This window comes from Ceratotherium simum, chromosome 21 (genome assembly GCF_057802395.1).
Source record: "Ceratotherium simum simum isolate JZ-2026a chromosome 21, ASM5780239v1, whole genome shotgun sequence".
NCBI classification, from domain to species: Eukaryota; Metazoa; Chordata; class Mammalia; order Perissodactyla; family Rhinocerotidae; genus Ceratotherium; species Ceratotherium simum.
Window position 1 is genome coordinate 44,167,284 of NC_141920.1, and position 21,124 is coordinate 44,188,407.

General features: G+C 49.8%; 1 long non-coding RNA gene across 1 annotated transcript; it reads right to left on the bottom strand.

Annotated features, from left to right (window-relative positions):
- Positions 1-14,765: 14,765 nt before the first annotated feature.
- On the bottom strand, positions 14,766-20,487 carry LOC147914297 (uncharacterized). The gene is made up of 3 exons (XR_015555663.1): positions 20,289-20,487; positions 19,768-19,964; positions 14,766-19,426 (listed from the first exon to the last, which is right to left on the bottom strand). It is a non-coding gene; the product is annotated as an uncharacterized LOC147914297 (long non-coding RNA).
- Positions 20,488-21,124: the final 637 nt, after the last annotated feature.

Here is a 21,124-nt window from a genome sequence, read left to right on the forward strand (position 1 = left end):
GTTACCTTTGCATGTGATGAGATACTAGTGGAGATTTTAAAGAAGCTTGCATGATTGAACTCCTGTGATTTTCCATGACAAGAGCCCAAACCAGGTAGTCATTGCTCTTTTGGCTGGGCTCCAGAATGAAGTCAAATGGAGCATCCTGAGCCCAACTAGAAGCTTGGCCCCCGCAAGCCCAGCCAAACCCACTAAAGCTCAACCAACTACAGCCAACCTACAATCTCATGAGTGTGAAATAAAAAGTTTATTGATGTAAACTCCTGAGATTATGAGGTTGTTTGTTATGTAGGATCATCACAGAAGAAACTGATGAATACACCATCCATTCAGATAGCCACACTAGAGACCTGAAGGTCACTGTTCCCTCCTGCCTCTCCCTCATGCTCACATCCAATCCTCAAGCCCTGATTACTCCTCAAAGCCCTCCCAGCCTCCCCAACTCTTCTGCCTCTGCTCTAGTTCAGGCCTCATCTCTTTGGATTAGCGGGGCTTCCCAGTGGCCTTCCTGCATTTAGACTGGCCCCCTCAGGTCCACTCTCTCTAGATGAGGGTGAGTTTTCTGAAGTGTAAATCAGATCACGGCCCTCCCTCACCCAAGACTCTTGGGTGGATTTTAGTTAGGGGCATGTCCAGGGGCTTCCTTATGCACCTGCCATTCATTTTCCTGGGGACACTCTCCAACCAGAACCTACCTCAGCTCCAGCTCCCACTGTGTGGAGCTGGTGCCGTCCCCTCAGACACTCCCCCGACTCCCCACAACCAGACTCAGTCTTGCTGGGTGCTGCCCTACCCAGCACCCTGTCCTGACCCCAAGGTTGCCCTTTAGGACGCTATAAAAATTGCCTGTGGCTTGTCTGGCTCTCCCATAAACGTGAGCTCCCTAAGGGTGGTGCCTGAATACATTTTCCCGGAATAAACTCTGCGCACATGTCCAGCCCAAAGGCCTGAGCCACTGTCAGCAAAGGAGCTGATCCAAGTCATCTCACTCTGGAGGAGGGACTGGCTCTGGGAGGCAGGCGGCTCAGCTCTGCCTAGAAGCAGTGGTCTGTCTAGAAAACTCAAGGCAGGAGGGGAAAGAATGCCAGGGAGTGAGGAAAAGCAGGGTAAGGGAGGGAAAGGAGAGAGGAGGTGGCGAGAGAAGGGCAAGAGTGAGAGGGCAGAGCTGAGGCTAACGGATCGGGAGGCGAGGGGCCACAGGAAGGGAGTCAGAATTATAAAGACCGGGTCATGCGGGAACCCAGGGAGAGAAGAGACTGGGCAGGGGAGAGGCCTGCTTCACGCTCCGTCTCCCTTCTAGCTCACTCCTCTCGACTTCCCCACAGGACCGGCTCAGGCCACATGTGCAGCTGGCTCAGGACTCCAGTTCTGGCGCCAGAAACATAAACCCAAGGGTGAGGGAGACGTGGGGCCCAGATGAGGTGAGCTGGCCGCTCAGCCCACAGGACACAGGGCACAACGCTCCTCTCCAGATGCCCCACAGGCAGGCCAAGACTTCTAGACACCCAAGACGGGGGACAGCTGGTGGGGTGCCAGGCTGGGGTGACATCAAGGATGTCCAGAGCCTTGGTGCAGAGGGCTGAGCTGTGGCAAGGGGGGCTCCAGGCCAGGGCCCGGCCATGGCTTGTGAATCCCAGCTGTGGGCCTGGGAAGGGCTGGGCCCACGAGGAATGTGGTTACAGAGACCACATCTTGAGAGGTTTTGTCCCAAAGAAGACTCTGAGCCGAGCAGCAGGACCCATCATAGGGACCCAGCCTGTGAGCTCCAAGAAGCACATCTCCTGGGGCACACCTGGCCGGTGGTTCCTGAGCCACTGATCGTCAGAACCACCTGGAGGGGGGTGTGCGGGGGCTTCAAAAAGTAGAGTCCCAGGCCCCACCCTGGAGACTCTGATTCCATGGGGGACCGTAGGGGAGGGCCTGGCAAGCTATATATTTTTTAAAGTTCCCCTGTGATTCTGAGAGGCAGCAAACTCAGGAACCACTGATCTAGAGCAGGGGTTGCCCAACTTAGTCTATAAAAAGCCAGATCGGAAACGTTTTAAGCTTCGCGGGCCAACCAGTCCCTGTCTAACTACTCGATTCTGCAGTTGTACCACCAAAGCAGCCAGAGATGATGTCTAAATAAATGAGGGCAGCTGTGTTTCAGTAAAACTTTATTTATGGACCCTGAAATTTGAATTTCATAGAATTTTTACATGTCATGAATTATTCTGATTCCCCCCCAACCATTTAAAACCTAAAAACCATGCTTAGGACAAATGAAGTGGTGGGCGGGGCTTGGCCCGTAACTGCAGGGCCCTGCTCTAGACCAGCGCTGCTGTGAAGAAAAGAGTGTGGAACTTCAGAGTAAGTGTCTGGAAGCCTTCAGGGCACTTGGACATTGCTGTGGCATCCAAGCACGTGCACGGCAGGGTGATGGTTAGCGGCAGGTGACCCGGCCTGCGTCCTCGTCCAGTGGGAGGCCCACGTGAGGTCAGTGAGGGGTTGGAAAGTTTAAAAATTGGTTCCCACCCCACAGGGTTTGAAAAGCATGATCTGAATTGTTCCTTCGACTCCAGGGAGGATCCGAATCCCTCCACCATAATCCACATCCTCCCAAAATCTGCAGACATACAGACCATATAGTCAACAGACAAAACAAACAGTGTGTGGAAAAAGGAACCGAAAAGAATACAGCAAATGTTTAGTGAAGATTATTTGAGTAGAGTGACAATGCATATTCTTTCTTTGTATTCATCTGTTTTCAAGTTTTCTGTAAGGAACTTTATATTTTTCTGTGTGAATTTTGTAATTGATAGTTTTTTGGGTTTGGGATTTTTTTAATAAGAAGTGGTTTTAATAGAATTCTCTGGAGAATAATTTCTCCACTGGACAGCCCTTCCCAGTGTCTCCTAAACCTTCAGTCAGGAAGTTCTTTTTTATATTTAATCCACTTTTAGAGAATCAGGGAAGAGATAGAAGAAAATGGAAAACATATGCCGTGCCTTCGGCTGCAGGGCCCGGGTCCGGTCGGTCTGTTATTGTGTAACGTGAGGCTCATGGTGGGGGTGGGGTGCTCAGGGCTGAAGAGGCTACCATCCGTCGTGAGTCCACCTCCATGAGACCCGAGGGAGCAGAGAGCCTCCTACGCTGATCGTCTCCACTCTGGGGCGTCTTCTGGACTCTGTCCAGTGAATGTCACGGTCACTCAGGAGCCCCGAGAAAGAGTGTGGGAAAAAGTTCAGGGCAACACCACCTCCTTCTAGGGAAAAAACACCGCTCCAAGTGCCCAGGGATTGGGCCTCTGTGGACCTGGGTTCACATCCTGACTCGGCCACTTTTCCGCTGTGGAGCTCAGGCAGAGCAGTGGAGTTCGCTACGCCTCAGTTCCTCCACCCAGGACAAGGGGTAAACGGTGCCACCCCCCTAGCAGGGTGTCATGGAGAGCAAGGGAGGCCCACGCTTGAAAGCTCCTGACACACACAAGCTCTGAGATGCTGGTTTTTCCTGCCTGCTCTGATGACCCAGGTCAAGGTCATTATCACAGGCAAAGGGCGGGGCATGAACATGACATATTGATAAACTTGTGACTCAGACTGGCTCCTAGAGAGACGTGTTGAAAAGAAGCTGTGCGATGCTTTCTTCCTGGGCCCCGGCCCCGCGTGTGAGTGCTCACCTTTGCATCTACCTGTCCCAGACTCAGCCCCTCCCAGAGGCAGCCGGGAAGACCGCCCAAATTCAGGATTTCCTGTGCTCGAGATCTGCACAGTCCAATTTGGTAGCCACATGTGGCTACATGTAGCTCTTTAAATTTAAATTAATTAGATTGAAATGAAATTAAAAATTCAGTTCCTTAGTTGCACTAACCACATGTCAAGCGCCCAGCAGCCACATGTGGCTGCCATAGTGGATGGTGTGGACAACCTTGCCATCATCCTGGAAGGTTCTATTAAACAGCGCTGTTCTAGTGGTTCAGTGGGACTCCAGAGGACAGCCCCAGACTGTGAAGAGTTCTGGTGGCCATTTGCAAAAGCGTCCTCTCATTTCTGCAATAAAACCTTCCCTATTTCAAAACAAAAATCTACAAAAATGCCATCTAGTGTCTGGCATATTTGGAGGATGTGCCTATAAGAAAGCAGACTCCTGGATTTTGAGGACTGGTGGCCCCTGCAGGCATCAGGCCCTGAAGCTAAAAGAGGCTTCTGCTTATCGCTCTCAAAAAAGACCAATAAAGAGATGGTGCTTCTTGTTTTTTAAAACAGAAATATTTTAAGGAATTCTGGTTTCAAAATGGCTTGGTGCTATTCACAGGATGGACAGAGAAGGGGCAGCTTTCAGCAATGAGCAGCACCGGAGCCCTCCCTGGACAGCTCTGTGGGGCCGAGACGGACTTAGGACCCCCAGGTCCTACCCGGGGCTCCATATTCTCCCGGCTCCAGCCCCAGGCTCTCAGCGGTACCCGGAGCGCTGTGGCTCACCTGGGTGGCAGGGTGGCCTGTCTTTGCAGGATGGATCCAGCTCTACTTCCCCAGCCTCCTCAGGACCTTTTGGAATCTTCATTCCTAATTCCAGCCTCAGAGAAGGTTTGTTCCTCCCCCACGATGTGTAGATGCTGTTGACACCCTCAGGCTTTGTCCCTTCCAGGAGCTCTACTAACCCCAGCCGCCAGCACTGCATCTCTGCCTGAGCAACGTCGCTGGCTTTCAGCACCCACTTGACCCACACGCAGGCGTGACCGTCCAGAAGTGTACAAGTAGTGTTCAGCAGTGTACAATAGTGCAGATTCTCCGCTCCCCTGCCCCTCAGGGGGGATACCTCCAAGGCCCTGTCCCAGAGGCCCCAGAGGCCTGAGTCTTGGCTGCCCACAGGGTTCCCTGACCAACCCCACCCCCACTGTTGCCTCCCCCACTCCCTGAATGCTTCCCCACATCCCTCCCAGGATTTCCTGGGGTCGCCTCCCAAATACCCACCCTCAAAATGCTTGTTTCACAGTCTGCTCCTTGTCCCTAACCCCAACCTAAGACAAAGACTAAATCCCCAAACAGTTCAACAGAAGCACAAGAAAGTTCTAGAATCAAGTGAGAAATGTGTGATTAAGATGGGGGGGGGTGGGCACTTTTCAAAATCCACAGAGAAGAGCTGAACGATTTCTCAGTGAAGGAGCGCATCTGCTTTTCTGTGGGATTTGGAGCCGGTCATCGAGGAGTCCCCACGGCTCAAGGGGATCCCCAAGATTTAAATGTATACTTCTAGACACTCAGAGTGATAATCATGTCATGGAACCTGCCCACGCTTCATCCAGATAACTGTCTGGAAGGGTTGAAAGGAGCGAGGAAAGGGTAGCTGCTCCTCTCCTGAAGATCAGTTTAAATACCCTCACCCCAAGGTTCCCAGACCCCTGCGGAAGCCCAGCCCACTGGATCCCAGGTCTCATCAGTCATGCTACGAGAGACCCCTCAAGAGCCTCTGTGATCACCCAGAGCTCGCTTGAAACCAGAAGGGGCAGGTGCCAGACACAAGATGGGGTGGTCCCAGGGCAATGGGGTCACGGGAATGGGGGAGGCCCACGTCCTGCCACTCGTCCCCGTGGAGGAGGGGGCAGCAGGCTGCTGTAGCCCCAGCTCCTCTCCATGAAGAGATGACTCCCTTGCTGTCTTCTCCCCCTGCCCAGAGGGCTGACATCCTTCCTGGCTTGGTCAGAGCACCACCCCCGCATTCCTGCACACCATGGCACACCAGGCTGGTGACTCACAGAAGGGCCACAGCTCTGAGGGCTGCCATCATCTGGCAGAAAAGCCAGAACTTAAAAATGTCCTCCTTGGCTACATTTCGGTGCTTCTGGAGAAACATTCACAACCAACCTGTTCTTGCATCAATGAACACAGCATTTCCTTTTGTTGCAGATCCAAATCATTATGTCTGATTCCCTGTGGACTTTTCCAGATGGCCTACACCACTCTTTCCAGTGTGGCCTGAGGGAGGCAGCTGGGTCAATGGCACCAACAGCTCATTTTCTAGCTCATTGGACTGTTTTGGTTTTTAACTTTTAATTTTGAACAAATTTTAGACTTGGAGAAAATTTGCAAAAATAATACAGAGACTTCCTTCGTATTCCTATTCCACTTCCCCTCATGTTAACATCTTACGTAACCACAGTACTGTGATCAAGAACGGAACATTAGCATTGGTGAATCTAAGTTAACATTCGTTAACTAAACTGCAGATCTGATTCAAATTTCACCTGTTCTTTCAGCAGTCTCCTTTTTCTGTTGCAGAATTTTATCCATGATCCCATATTGCATGTAGTGGTTATTTCTTCTTAGTCTCCTCCAGTCTGTGATAGTTTCTTAGTCTTTCCTTGTCCCTAACCACCTTGACACTTTGAGGAGTCCCGGTCAGTTGTTTTGTAGAATGTCCCTCAATTTGGGTTTGTTCAATGTTTTCTCATTGCAAGAGAGGTGATGCATTTTTGGCAAGAATTCCATTAAAATGATGTTGTGTGCTCATCATATCAAAGGGTTCATGATGTCAATGTCTTATTATTGGAGGTGTTAACCTTGATCACTTAGCTAGCTTGGTGTCTACCAGGTTTCCCCACTACAAATGGAATTATATAATATATTCTCTGTGGTGCCGGGCTCTTCTTTTCTCAATACAATATCAAATTTTTGAGATTCATATATATTGTTGCATGGTATTATTTGTTCCTTTTCATTGCTGTAGAGTATTCCATTGTGTGGCTATACCACCACCTCTCTCTACCTCTAGGAAAGGTGAAAAACACCAGTTGTCTCCCTCTCCATTGCCTGCTGCAGTTGGTACCATTGAGTACAGTTGTAGAGCACACAACCTGTGCAGCTGGACACAGCAACCTGTGATCCAAGAACTACCTGAATCACAATCCAGGGGCTCAGATTTCTTTACCCTGGGGATTCTACTGCATAATCTCATTTGGGAAACTCGGGGTGAAGTCCACACTCTCGTGTGGCAGAATGGTGTAGTGATTATGGCCATGAGCTTTGAAGTCTGACTCCAGGTTCAACTCTTGTTCTTGCCACTCATGAGCTAGGTAACTTTGAGCAAGTTACTTCTTCACTGTGACTATTCTATCAGTAAAATGGGCGAGAGGATGATAGTACCTGTCACATAAGGCTATTCCAAAGATTAAATGAGATTTAATTAGAAGAAAGCCTTTAGCATGGTGTCTGGTATATAATAAAACGCTCAATAAGTATTGTTATTGTTAATAACATCATTGTTGATTTTTATTGATTACTGTTACAGTCGTGCGTCACTTAATGACGGGGATAAATTCTGAGAAATGCACTGTTAGGCGATTTCATTGTGTGAACATCACAGAGTGTGCTTACAGAAATCTGGATGGTATGGCACACACCTAGGCTGTGTGGGACCGCCGTCATATATGCCGTCTGTTGTTGACCGAAACATCATTATGCTGCGCATGACTGTATTTATTAATTATTATTAATATTATAAAATTACTCATTAGCTTTGCAGCCTCCATCTCTAAGGGTATAATTTGAACAAGAATGTATTCCCAAAAGCTGCCAGCAAACAGAAGAACTCCTATGCCTCTTGGTCCCTGAATGGTCCTGGGTCATCAACAAATAATACTACTCACCTGATGGGCGTATTACTCAGGATTCTCCGGAGAAACAAAACCAATAGGATGGAGAGAGAGAGAGAGATTAATTTTAAGGAATTGGTGCATGTGATTGTGGAGGCTGACAAGTCCAAAATCTGCAAGATAGGATAGGACAGCCGGCTGGAGACCCAGGGAAGGGTTGGTAGAGCTGATGTTGCAGCTTGAGTCCAAAGGCAGACTGCAGGCAGAATCCCCTGTTCCTCAGGGGAATCAATCTTTTCTCTTAGGCTTTCGGCTGATTGGATCAGGCCTACCCAGATCATGACGAGCAATCTGTTTTACTCAAAGTCAATAGATTTAAAGGTTAATCTTGTCTAAAAAATACATTCATAGCAACATCTAGACTAGTGTTTGACCAAATATCTGGATACCGTGGCCTAGCCAAGTTGACACATAAAATTAGCCATCATAATGGGCTATAGGCTGTGGCCTCCATTCACATATAGGGAAAACTCAAAATCCCTACAGCAGCCAGTGTGGTGACATAAGTCAGGCGGCTCCCCAGGCAGGACTCCTCTCCTCACCTTGAGGAGGAGTGGGAACTGTGGCTGCTAACTGGGGAGCCTTTGCCTCGTTGAAATAGGGCAGCCCATGCTTTGCCCCAGTCCACCGTCACGTGGGAACAGGGTGTATCAGGAGTGCCAAACGCACTGACTTTTCCAAGAAATATTGAAATTTGGATTTCTGTGTGAAATTTCCCATTTCTTTAATGCTGGCAACTAATTAAATTTTTAAAAATATGTGCAGGGCCAAACAAATCCAAGAATAAGATGTGCCCTCAGGCAGTCCATTTGCAATCTCTGACTCACAAGATCTTACTGAATCTGTCAGCTTCCTTGTTTTATTTGTTCATGAAGTTTCTAGTAATAAAAGTTGTAGCTTTGTAGAGGAGATAGTAAGTTCTTTCAAAACAGCATTTCTCTGAAAATCCAGGGCAGTGCTTCTCACACTTTGGTGTAGATCAGAATCACCTGGAGGGCCTGTTGAAACAAAGACGCTGAGCCCCACCCCTACATTCTGATCCAGCGGATCTGGAATGGAGACTGAGATTGTGCATTTCTAACAAGTTCCCAGGTGATGTTGTTGCTGCTGGTCCAGGGGCCAGACTTTGAGGACCATTGGTGGAGGGAAAAAGAGACATGGGAAGTCAAGACGTGGACGACATGGTGACAAGGTAGGGCCTGCAGTAGGAAAGCAAGGGGGGGTCTTCCTCTTTGAGGTCACTGGGTCACACTGGTCCTGGGCTATTGCTTTGGGATCACCCCTGATCTCAGTCCTGTCTGCCTCCCCTTCTGGGATCCTGATCCTCAGAGCTCCGTAAAGTAGCATGAATGGTGGACTGTGAGACCATTCATGCCACTTTACCATCTCCTGTAATATGCTTCACCCATGATTGATGCCCTGAGGCCTAGGAGCCTTGGAATGAGCCTTCCTGTTTCACCTCTGATGGTTGCACAACAATGTGAGTGTACTTAATGCCACTTAAAAATGGGTAAAATGGTTAATTTTATGTTATATATATTTTACTACAATAAAAAAATATATGTGTGTGTGTGTGTGTGTGTGTGTGTGTATGTTCTGTTGCAAAATCACAGGGTAGACTAAAGTCCCTCCCACATACACTGAGGGACTAACAGGGTCTGGACTGGGATGTATGTGCCAGAGAGAAGAGCCCTCCAGCTCACCCAGCCATTCTGCAGATAAGGGAGACTAAGGCCCAAGGAGGCCACCTCTGCAGTCAGGACTGGGACCTAGGGGGCTTGACTCACAGTTGAGTGCTCTCTCCGCTCTGCCATCTAAGGACCAGCCTGGGTCCTGGTTTATAGAAACCCCCTGTAGAGGGTTGAATGGTGGTCTCCAAAACACGTGTTCATGTTCTAATTCCTGGAACCTGTGACTGTGACCTTATTTGGAAAAAAAGGTCTTTGCAGAAGTAAGTAAGTTAAGGATGTCAGGATGAGATCATCCTTGGTGTTCCAGGTGGGCCCTAAATCCACCTTATAAGAGACACACAAATAAGGAGAGGAGAAGGCTGCATGCAGACAGGCAGAGAATAGACTGATGCAGCCAGAAGCCAAGGAGCCACCAGAAGCTGGAAAAGGCAAGAAAGGATCCTCCCCGGAGCCTCTGGAGGGAGCACGGCCCTGCCGACACCTTGATTTTGGACTTCTGGCCTCCAGAACTGGGAGAGAATAAGTGTCTGTTGTTATAAGTTACCCACTGTGTAGCGATTTGTTACAGCAACCCCGGGAAACTAACACACCCTCCATAAATGTCAGCTGAAAAACGAAGGGAGGAGAAGAGAAAGCTGCTTTTGAAGGTGACAAGCACTAAAGAAAAAGCTTGGACCTAACTCGGTGATTCTCAAACCTAAGCCAGCCTCCCCAACAACGGCGAGGCGAGGTAGTCACTTCCGTATTACAAAGCCTCATCCCCGGGCTCCCCCAAGTCACGTGACTCGACTTCCCTGTGGCTCGTGGAAAGCCAGCTGGGAGCACAACTCCTCCTTCTGAGCAGTTGCCACAACCCCCAGCCCCCGACAGGCCAAGGCTGGAATTCGGCCACATCCCTAGGTGGGCTCCATAGCCCCCACAGGAAAAGGAGTGGCAAATCCCCCTGAATCCCTGCTTAATCGCAGTGGGGTGAAGGTCTGGCTCTGTCGGCCTACCCAACCCAAATGGAAGCCAAGGCCTTCTGCAGGGGACACCCTAGCTCTCCTGCAGGGAACAGGGCTTGCCCCCCTGGTGGCTTTTCCCTGATGCCTAGCCCTGCCTTTGCTGGTTCGGGTCCGATAGAGGCTTCTCTCCCAGGCTGACAGACAGCGAGAGAGTCTCTGCAGCTGCTCTGGATGCAGCCAGCAGCCGGTCTCCCCACCAGCCAGTCCAGTCTCTCCTCCCCAGGGGACGACTCAGCCAAGCTGCCCCTGGTCTGCCCTGTGCTCATTCAGGCTGAGGCAGCCCCTCTGAATTAGGGGGTGCCCCAGCCCCCGTGTCAGATTGGGCACTCCCAGTGACCGGAAAATCAAGAAGAATTAACTCTAAACCTCTCCCAAATGGCCCATTCTCCACTCTTCGAGGAGGCCGACTGAGCGAACAAACGTGCACACAGCCAGCTCCTCCCCAAAGCTCCTGGAGGAGAGGACACTGGCGACTCCACTCCGCACATTCCTTCTCTCCCAGACACCGTTTACCTCATGCGCTCAGAATTTCCTATTAAAAGAGGAAAAAACTGATCTCGGTCCATCTCAGGAAACGTTGTCTCCTGCCAGAGAGAGGCAACAGTCTGCAAGGACAAGACTCTCTGCCACGTGGCTCCCCAAAAGACTGGAAAAAGTTTGGGCTCCAAAAGCAGACCGCCCCAAAAAAACTGATTTTGAAAAGAATTTCCCACCTCCAGAGTCTCTGTCTCTCTTTGATTCTTTCTTTAAATCATAATCAAATGTCTTTTGGATTTTTCCTTTGGCCAAGAGATGCGTGCCTCCCTGACAAGTGCCCAGCAGCACCCGCCCCGCTGGCCTGTGCCCCCACCCCCCATGCCGTCCAGGCCCCTGTCAGCTGGAAACGAGGCAAACCGACCCCTAAGTGTGGAGCTGAAGCTGCAGCCTGTGCTGTGGGATGTGGTTCCTGGGATGGAAAAGGCGGGGGCTGAGCCCACAGATGGGCGGGGCTCCTCTCCTCTCCCTCCCTTCAGCACCTGACCACCCACCACCGGCTGCTAGGCTCAGCTTCATCATTAGCTTCTTGTCAAGGGGTCAGGATGGGGCCCTGCAGGCACTTCCCCTCCCTCCCAGGAGGTCCCATCACCTGCCTAGAACAACTGGATTCCCTAAATTCAGCATCCTAGTGGTTTGCCTGGCTGTGCAGCCGCTCGCATTTAGTCCAAGCTGGGAGTAAGTTTGAGATGGTCCAACGTTGTCGGCAGCTTCCAGAAGCACTAACCTATTTTAGTGCATCCATCGCACCCCCTCCACTCTTCTGTGGGCAATAAGCTCTGAGGGAGGCCATGTGGTGGTCCCAGCTTCAGCAGGTTCTGGGCTCGGGCCCTGGCTCAGCCTTGGTCAGCTGTGCGGGCAAGCCTGCCCCTTGCGTTTGCAGGCCTCAGCCACAATGCCAAATGGAGGCCTGTGTACCAAGTGTCTGAATATTTAAATGTTATAAATCAAGGAAATGAGCTGTTCAATAAAATATATTCCATGCTTCTACTTGACATGTATACTTTCATAAGACCTGGGAGGCCAGGTTTGAATCCAGAATTCCAGGGCTCTGTGGAGTTCCACTCCAGAATATGGCAGAGCTCATTCAGAATGTGGAGAGAGCCCACCCAGGCCAAGGCCTGACCCCTTGCCTGGCCCCCCACACTGCCCAGGCCTCCCGTGCGCACATGCAGACACCCAGCCCGAAGTCCAAGTTCTACCTGCACTTCCAAGAGGGCTGCCCCTTGGCCACCCCTGCACCTGCACACTCTTTTCAGGAGGACGCACCCAGGGAGGAGCCCTGAGAAGAGGCCCCATGCCATTTGGGCAGGAAATCCAGAGTGCCAGATATATAGGGCATGGTCCAGAAGGGTCTCACAGGCTCTAAGTGGGCGTGTCCCACAGCCCCCGGATTCCTCACCCTGTGGGGAGGGGCGTGGCCAGAGAAGGGCCAGAAGGGGGCCCTCTAAGGGACAGGGTCCAAGGCAGGCCCCCCCTTGCTAGGGTCTAGGGCAGTCCTGGTGTGACCTTGGGACATTTTCTCAACCTCTAGACACCTCGGTTGGCTCATGGTAAAAAGGAGATATGATAAGGTTTGCTCCAAAGATGTGGTGTGAGGGTTGACCGGGCTAAATCAAGTGAAGCGCCAGCCCAGTGTCTGAAGCATCGTGAGTTAGTACTGCTGTCTAACACGCGACCCCAGATAACAACCGTCCCACTCTCGTGTGATTGTGTGTTAGGAGTGCAGGCAGGGCAGGGCTGGGCAATTTTTGTGCTCCTCATGCCGTCGATGGCGGTCACTCAGTATCCAGCTGGCAGGTCGGTGAAGGAGCTTCACTCCACATCTGGTGCTTTGCGGGGAGCAGCTGGAAGGCTGGTCTCAGCTGGAACTCTTGACCAGAGTGCTCACATGTGGCCTCTTCAACACGACAAGCTCAGGGCCGTCCAACTTCTTTCATGCAGGTCAGGGCTCCCAGAGCAGGTGCCCCAAGACAGGAAGTGAAAGCCGCCAGTCACTTGAGGCCTGGGCCCCGAAACCAAGACAGCAGCCCTTCCACCATATTCCCTCCTGGCCAAGTGGCCCTAGAGCCTGAGCCAATTCAAAGAGAAGGGACACAGAGTCCATGCCTCAATGGGAAGCATAGCAAAGAATATGTGGCCATCTTTAATCTATCACAGATGGAAAAATTATAACTATTATAATTTTTCAAACAAGGGAGGTAAAAATGGAAAGTCAGAAGATGGTGGGGCCATAGTGTTCTATGACATCTTAAAATACGAAAAGGGTATTTTTGGTGTCTTGATGTTCAGCAATGCTCTTAATGCTCTCTCCCCACTCCTGACCCCACTACCTTACCCAACGCATGTCCCGTTCAGCAGACCCCGCCTCACGTGAGTCAATCCACTCAAGCAAATTGAAGCTCCTAGTGAGTGTAATGCGTGTCATGAGGTGCTGACGGGAAGATAAATGGACCTGAAGAGAATCTCGATCCCCCCTCGTGAAGCTCACAGTCTAGTGAAGGGAATAAGGAAGACATCCAGTGGTGTGCCGGTAAGCCAGCTCTCTGAGGGCGTGGGAGCCCTGATTTGTAGTATTTGCTGATTTTCCTGGTGACAAGAGATTCTCACATATTGAGGTATACGGGGTGACTATTCGCGTTCAAAACTGATTCGGCTTGAACTAAAAAGCCTGACTTATGGCCTATCAAACATACATTGTACATCTGCTTAACCATTAAAGTAAAGAATGCACTCTCTGGGCCTGCCCAGTGGTGCAGTGGTTAAGTTTGTGCTCCACTGCGGCGGCCCCGGGGTTCGCAGGTTCGGATCCCGGGTGTGCACCGATGCACCGCTTGTCAAGCCATGCTGTGGCGGCGTCCCATATAAAATAGAGGAAGATGTGCACAGATGTTAGCCCAGGGCTAATCTTCCTCTGTAAAAAGAGGATTGGCATCGGATGTTAGCTCAGGGCTGATCTTCCTCACACACCCACACACATACACAAAAAGAATGCGCTCTCTTAAGTTAAGAATGCATACTTCCTGGGCCGGCCCCGTGGCTTGGCGGTTAAGTGCGTGCTCTCCGCTGCCGGCGGCCCGGGTTCGGATCCCGGATGCGCACCAGGGCACCACTCCTCCAGCCATGCTGAGGCCGCATCCCACATACAGCAGCTAGAGGGATGTGCAGCTGTGACAGGCAACAATGTACTGGGGCTTTGGGGGAAAAATAAATAAATAAAATCTTTAAAAAAAAAAAAAAAAAAAGAATGCATACTTCCCCTCCTGCGCCCTATTGGTAACGCCCTGTTGCTAACGCCCAGATTAGTCCCTTTCCTGACACCACCGAAACATTGACCTGTTAATTTGCAATTGAATACCTCTTTGAAATTTTGATGAAAATGTATCCTGGGTGTGTTTAATGTATATTCTTTGTTCTAAAATGATATAAGACTGGCCTGTAAACCATGCTTCTCCGGAACGCTTTCTAAGGCCTTCCGGGGTCATAATCCTCTGGCTCAAGTCAACTCATCTTATTTCTCTCATCTATAGAACGGTTATTGGTTATTTTGCATCGACACTTGCACAAATATTCCCACCATCGTGGATTTCAAACTGCCAACATGACTTCACTGTACCTGGGGTTGGGAAAAGATGTGCAAAACCAGCTTTGAGAGCTGGGACACACTGGCTCCAGCCCCCACTGACGGTTCCCAAAGAATGGAAACAAGACAGGGCATGGTCATTGCCGAGAACAAGCTGCAGGAGAGACTGTCTGGTTGGGGGTGGAATGAGGGGGTGGTACCTCCTGAAGGAGATGACATTTGGGATGACCTTTGGAGGATGGGTAGAGATGAGTGAAGGAAGACATTCCTTGGAATAAGGCCCAGAGGTGGGGAGGCCCAAAATATATCAAACAATATGGAGATGCAGGACACATGGAGAAGAAAGGTGAAAGATCTGATTGGGAAAGGCAAGGCAGACTCCAAAGATGGAGGGACTCAAAAGTAGACTGAGGAGTTAATACCTAATTCATCAGGCAATGGGAGCCACAGCGGGCTTTTGAACAGGGACTGAGGTGATCTAGAGAGAATAAGCAGGCAGCAGGGTGGAGGGTGGACTGGAAGCAGGGTGAGCCTGGGAGGTGGGACCACCTAATAGGAGACAGGAGACGGGACTGCGGAAGCTAGAGAGGAGGTGGCAGAGCCAGCTGCACAGATAGACGGCAAAGGAACATGTTGAACTCGGCTCCGAGGCCACAAGCTGGAGATTTGGGATGACTTGTTTGTTTGCTCTGAGGAAGTATTCTCCCATAGAAATTAGAAACGTTAGTTGTCAAATTTTGAAAATAGTTTGTCTTTCAGACAAAGAATGAGGTGCTCTCTTGGGGTAGCTCACAGGGAGACTTTGAGACAGGAGATTTCTCTAAGGCCTCCTCTCTTTTCTCCAGTAAGCCTAGCATTCTTCAGCGATCCTCTGAGGCCTCAGGTCCCTCTCAGGCACCCGTCTCCATGGTGACAAGGGGAGGCCAGAATAAGGAAAGCGGAGAGTGAGTTTTGAACCTGAGCTGCCTGGGGCTGTGAGGTCAGTGGTTCATCCCTTGGCCTTGAGTGCTCAGTCAACCATGGTGTTGTCTTAAAGGAGGCTGGGGCATGAAGAGTCACCAAAGATACATGTGCCCTTTATCACAGATGCCATGCTCTGCGGCCGTCAAGTGCTTTCAGAAGCATTATCCCGTTGAATCATCATACACATCCTGTCTGAGAGTCGGTATTTATAGCCCCATTTTACAGGTGGAGAAGCTGAGGCCCAAAGAGGTGAGGGACTTCAACAGCAGTATGTGGTAGAGCCATGGCTCTCTCCTGCCCAATGGTTTGGCCTTGGAATGTCCAGCCTATCTGTTGACACAAAACTCACGCTCATGAAATAATCGGCAGGAGATAAAGAGAGCTCTTTCTGTGACCTTCTCCACCTCAACAACCCTGATGACCCTGGGTCTGAAGAAGCCCTTTGGGAATCCTGTCAGGACAACCTGTTTCACCTGTGTTGGGGAAAAGGGAGAATCCCCCTCTGCCCCTTCCCTTAAGGTTCTTATGGCTGGCCAAATAATCAACAAGACAGGTTAGCAGGAGAAAATAATACCAAGTTTAATAACATGTATACATGGGAGAAAGCAGGGACACTGCGTTTCTCAACACAATAGCAGAGATTCTCGTCTTAAATACCATATTCAGCCAATGACAAAGGAGGATGTTGGGGGTGGGGGGAGTCAGTTACAGGAGATTACCACTAAAGCACAGTAAACAAGAGTAAGGTTATTATGCAGATTTAAGGCCTCAACTTCCACATTGATAAGTTTCTAGAAATGAGGTCATCCCCCCTCTTCCCAATACAGAGAGAGAGATACCTTTACAAATGGAGAGTTCCCTTATAAATGTAAATGTTTGTCTGGCAACTCCTCGCAGGGCCATCCAGAGAATGTAGCCAGAGAGACAGAACTTCCGATAAGATGGGCTTGTTGGTGCCTTTCCTATTGTAACATCTATTTTACATTATATTACAGCCATCAGATAGAAGATCTGTTCCATGAAGGAGTTACTGTGTCAAATTCTTTAGGCAGTTAGTGGGGGAGGTCAAATGTCCATCAGAGAAAACAATCAAGGTAAAGAGATATACTCCAGGGTGGCCAAATCTTGATCTCCCACACCTGTAAGTGTTTATTGCACAAAAGCAGCCCTTACAGTCCACCCAAAGGAAATCACCTCCATTCGCATGTAACCAGAACATGTAACCTCGGGGCCAGTCTGAACACAGAGTTTAATTCAAATGGAACATGGTCCTCTCCCAAAGCCTTGAAAAATTTTTTTCTAAAGTCTCTTGAAGAGGCAAACACAGGAGGAGAGGAAGGAGAGGAGTTTGGGGGACCACAGCCCACTGTACACTTCCTGAAAACGCCTTGTACCCGTCTCTCTCTCCGAAGTCCACACCACAGGGCAGGTGCTACTCGCTTGCCTCTCTCACCCTCACCCTCTCCAGGCCCTGCCAGCTTTCTGTCTCACTCACCCCCTCTTCCCCTCTCTCCCACACCCTCGCCAAGAGAGCTTCCTTCGGAGAGTAGCTCTAAGTGCTTTCTTTTGAAAATCAATTTAGCCTTTCTAACTCTAGCATTTTCCTGTGGCCTCCCCACCCATTACCCCAATTAACACAACAAAGGGCTGGGTTAGGAAGGCCAGGCAGAGGCGAGCGGAAAGGCTGTGAATAAAAACGTGTTTGTCACTGTCATTTGTTTTACTGGGTGTGACAGAAAAGATTCTGAGCTGCAGCTAAGGACACCTAGATTTGACCTCGGCTCAGTCATTCCCTAAGTGTGCGACCCCCCTCGAGTAGGTCATTTAACTCTTGGACCTTGACATAAGAATAGAAACTAGGTAGAGGGGCTCCTCCCTGTGGGATGAGAGACGCTGTGAACTTTGAACCTGCCAGGTCTGGAGATGAAGAGGGATAGGCGGGATCCTATTCCTGACAAAAAGCATCACCTGAGTCTCATCCTGAGGCAACAGACCCAAACTGAAGAGCGTTTCCCAAAACAATTGGTCTGTGGATCTCAAAAATGCCAAGGTCATACAGGACAAAGATAGGAGAGAGAGAGACATGCCAGCTGAATGCACTGTGTGACCTGGGATCAGATCCCCAATCCGGGGAGGGGGTTCTATACAGGACATGATAGGGACAAGTGGGGAAATGTGTACGTGCATTAGATAAAAGCGTTGAGTCAATGTCAGATCTCTTGAATTTGATAAGTTGTACTGAGGGCAGGAAGATGCCCTTGTGTTTTAGAGATATACACTGTAGTATTTAGGGGTAAAGGAGCTGGAGGTCTCCAACTTTCTCAAGTGTTCCATAAACTAATAATAATAATAACAATAATAGTATGAGGGTATTTATGTGTGTATATATATGTATAAAGAGAGACAGTGAGGGATGAGTGCAAAATGTTAATAATTGGGAAATCTGGATGACTTTTTTTGTCCTATTTTTATATGCTTTCTGTAAGTGTGAAACTATTTCAAGACAAAAAGTTAAATAAAAAAAAACAGTGACACACAAGAGCTCTGAGGTCATGAATTTTAATCTAAGAAGCTTCTTACGCCATCCATTCATTCCACAGACATTTACTGAGTGCCTACTGTGTGCCAGCCACGGCTAGGGATCAGGATGCAGGGAACAAAGACCTAGTCTAGAAGGCCAGAACCGGGTCAGGGCTGTAGTGGGTTCCGCAGGCGTTCCCCCAGCCCCTTCGACACCTGGGCTCTCACTGTCCCAGGGGAGGGCTAGTGCTGCTGCCAGTAGGCCCTTCCTGGGAACTGCTCCCACCTGGAGAAATTTACTTTACCCAAGGTTACGTCCCCTCCTGGTATCTACTGACTGGTCTTTGGGGGTGTCGGTCAAGGCCTGCCCCTTTGCCTGCATTCGGGATAACTCTAAAGGCTATCCCAGCTTCAGATCTCCCACAGGGTCAGCTCAGACCCCCACTGAGATAACACCACAGTTCAATTCTCCCTTTGCCCAAAGCACCCCACACACAACCTCCATCTCAGAGTCTGTGTCCAAGGAACCTGATCAATAATAGAGTCCCAACAGGAAACAAATGCCACAGCCAGATTAGGATAACTCAAGGTGGGTTATTAAAGGGACAATTTACAAAGGTGTGGGTGGGGTGTGGTAGGACCACAAGGGACAATGGCAGTGACCTAAAGGCTAGGAGCAACTAAGCCATTATCACCTCTGCAGCTGAAGTCCCAGGAGATGGAGTGGTTCCTGGAATCAAAGGAGAGAGCCATGTGGAGCAGGGTCCTTCAGTGAGAGGCAGCCGGTCTGAGACGGCCCTGCTGAGAGGCGTGCCCTTCTTCACCCTCCTGCTCTCCTCTGACACCCCCCAAGGCCCCCCAGGCTGAACCCAGACAGAAGCCAAGTGCGTGAGAACTGCTGATGCCCATCACGTGTGAGTCAGCCCCCTGGGCGATGGGGATGAGATGTAAGGGTGGACCTGGGGGCAGGTGGGAGACGCCAGTATAAGGTCCAGTATTCCACCTTTGGATCTTAGCACCCCTTCGAGAACCTGATGGAAGTTCTGAATTCTCCCCAGGAAATGGAATGTAAATACACACACAGTTTTGCACCTAATTTCGAGGAATTCGTGGACGTTCCCCTAGGAGGCATGCACCCTAGGTTACACAACGCAGTGCTGTGAAGTGGTTGAAATAGAGCCACAGAATACAGGCTACTGGAGGGAGGAGAAAAGCAGAAAGGAAGGGACAGGGTGCTGACATCCTCATCTGACAAAGCTGGGAATCCAGAGACATCAGCAACTGTTGTTGGATTAGGAGATGCTCACCCGGGAAACAAAGATGGTAACAGGACGTTCAGCCACTGGGAGCAGTGAGCTAAACCCTCAGCTTAGCTATCGCGGCGTGAAGAGCTCTCGTCTGAAGACGGTAACCGAGGAATGGAGGTACACATTCGTGATATGGAGTCTGGAGAAAAACCACAAACAGGAACAGCCAAAGATGTTGTCTCTGGGCAGCGGGCCTGGGGAAGAATAGAGACAGGCACGTGGGTAACGAGCAATGCAGCTGCTTTCATGGGAAGCTTTTCGGGTGTGTCTGAGTTGTTGCCACATATATATATATGTATATGTAATATACATATTACTTTGATAAATATAAATATTAAAAGAACTCTTGCTTTATTGGGATCTGCCCTGATCTCTGTCCCTGCAGGGCCCCGGAACCAGTTCAGCCCACACACCTTCCAGTGGGCCAGCCACTCCCCCCACAGAGCAGAAACGGTCCTGCTCAGCCACCTACTTCTGTGTCACAAAAACCCTAAAACGTGGTGACTCAAAACAACAAAAATGTCTTATTTCTCACAATTCTGTCGGTTGACCGGGTGGCTTTTCATCTTCGTGCGGTGTCCGCGGGGACCCTGGAATGGCTGGGAGGCACAGAATGGCTTCACTCGCCTGGCTCAGCTGGACCGGCTGCTGGCGGGGAGTTCAGGCGAGCTCCGTTCCTCTCCGGCGGGGGCCTCTCCACTGGGCTGCTGGGGCTTCCTCTCAGAACGGCAGCTAGGTTCCAAGAAGCAGCTATTCAGGAGGCAAAGGCAGAAGCTGCAGATCTCTGCAGCCTCAGGACTTACATAGCATCACTTGCTCTTCATTCCATTCATCAAAAGAAGTCAAAGCCCAGCCCAGGTTCAAGGGCAGGGAATTAGATCCCATCTCTGAATGGGATCTAATTCAGTAGCAAAGAATTGTGATCATCCCGACAGGCAGAGACAAAAAAGCCTCGTGGCAAAGGCTGAAGACCCCACGTCACTGCTGCCCCATCGCCCCAACAGTGCTCCCACCAGCCACGTCTTGACTGACCATCAGTTAGCAGTGACTTCCCACCTGCACTTGTGCTTCTGCACGTGTCCCAGCCCTCTCAGTTCTATCCTTTCAGTCCTCTGTGTACAGTGCAACTCATGGTTCCAGACTGATGTGGTCACCTTGGCTCTTGATTTTTAATGGCCTCTTGGCTTTCAGATTTTAAACTCCCACATGACACAAACTATGTCTTCTAAAATGCTCTGTACATCTTAGTGAAAGTCACTTTGCCCTCCCCCTGAGGGTTGTAGTTAACAAATGCAATCGGTGTTTAAATTATGTATCTATGAATATGTAAATTATATACCCATATCTGCAAGGCTGCCACCTTGCACAACTCCAGGGAGGCACCATTCACACTGCAGGCTATGTAAATGGTGTCCCCTGGAGTTATGCAGTACACAGCTCATACAATTGAACATGGCCTTCCTGGATATGGATGTTCAGTAACAGTATATCTTTTATATACTGTCTAGTGCATGCTCCTTTTAGGTCAGTGGCTTTCAACATGGCTGTCCATTATAATCACCTGGGCAGGGCACATCCCCAACCAATTCAATCCAAATTGCTTTAGGGTGGGATGCAGGCCTCAGTATTTCTAACGCTCCCTAGGTGATTCCAACATGCAGTCAAGATTTAGAACCAGTGCACTCAGGGAATGTGTTCAGAATCTTTGAAAAGATTTTATTATTTTTTTTGTAAAAGTATAAAACAGTTGGCATTCGTTGTAGAAAAAAATTTGAAAATGGGAGAAAAACCTAAAAACAAAACACAACAAACCTCCGTCCGTGCACTATGACCCTGTTGAGGTCTTTTCTCCATGAATACATTGTCGCATGGAGTCAGACGTTGCATTAAGG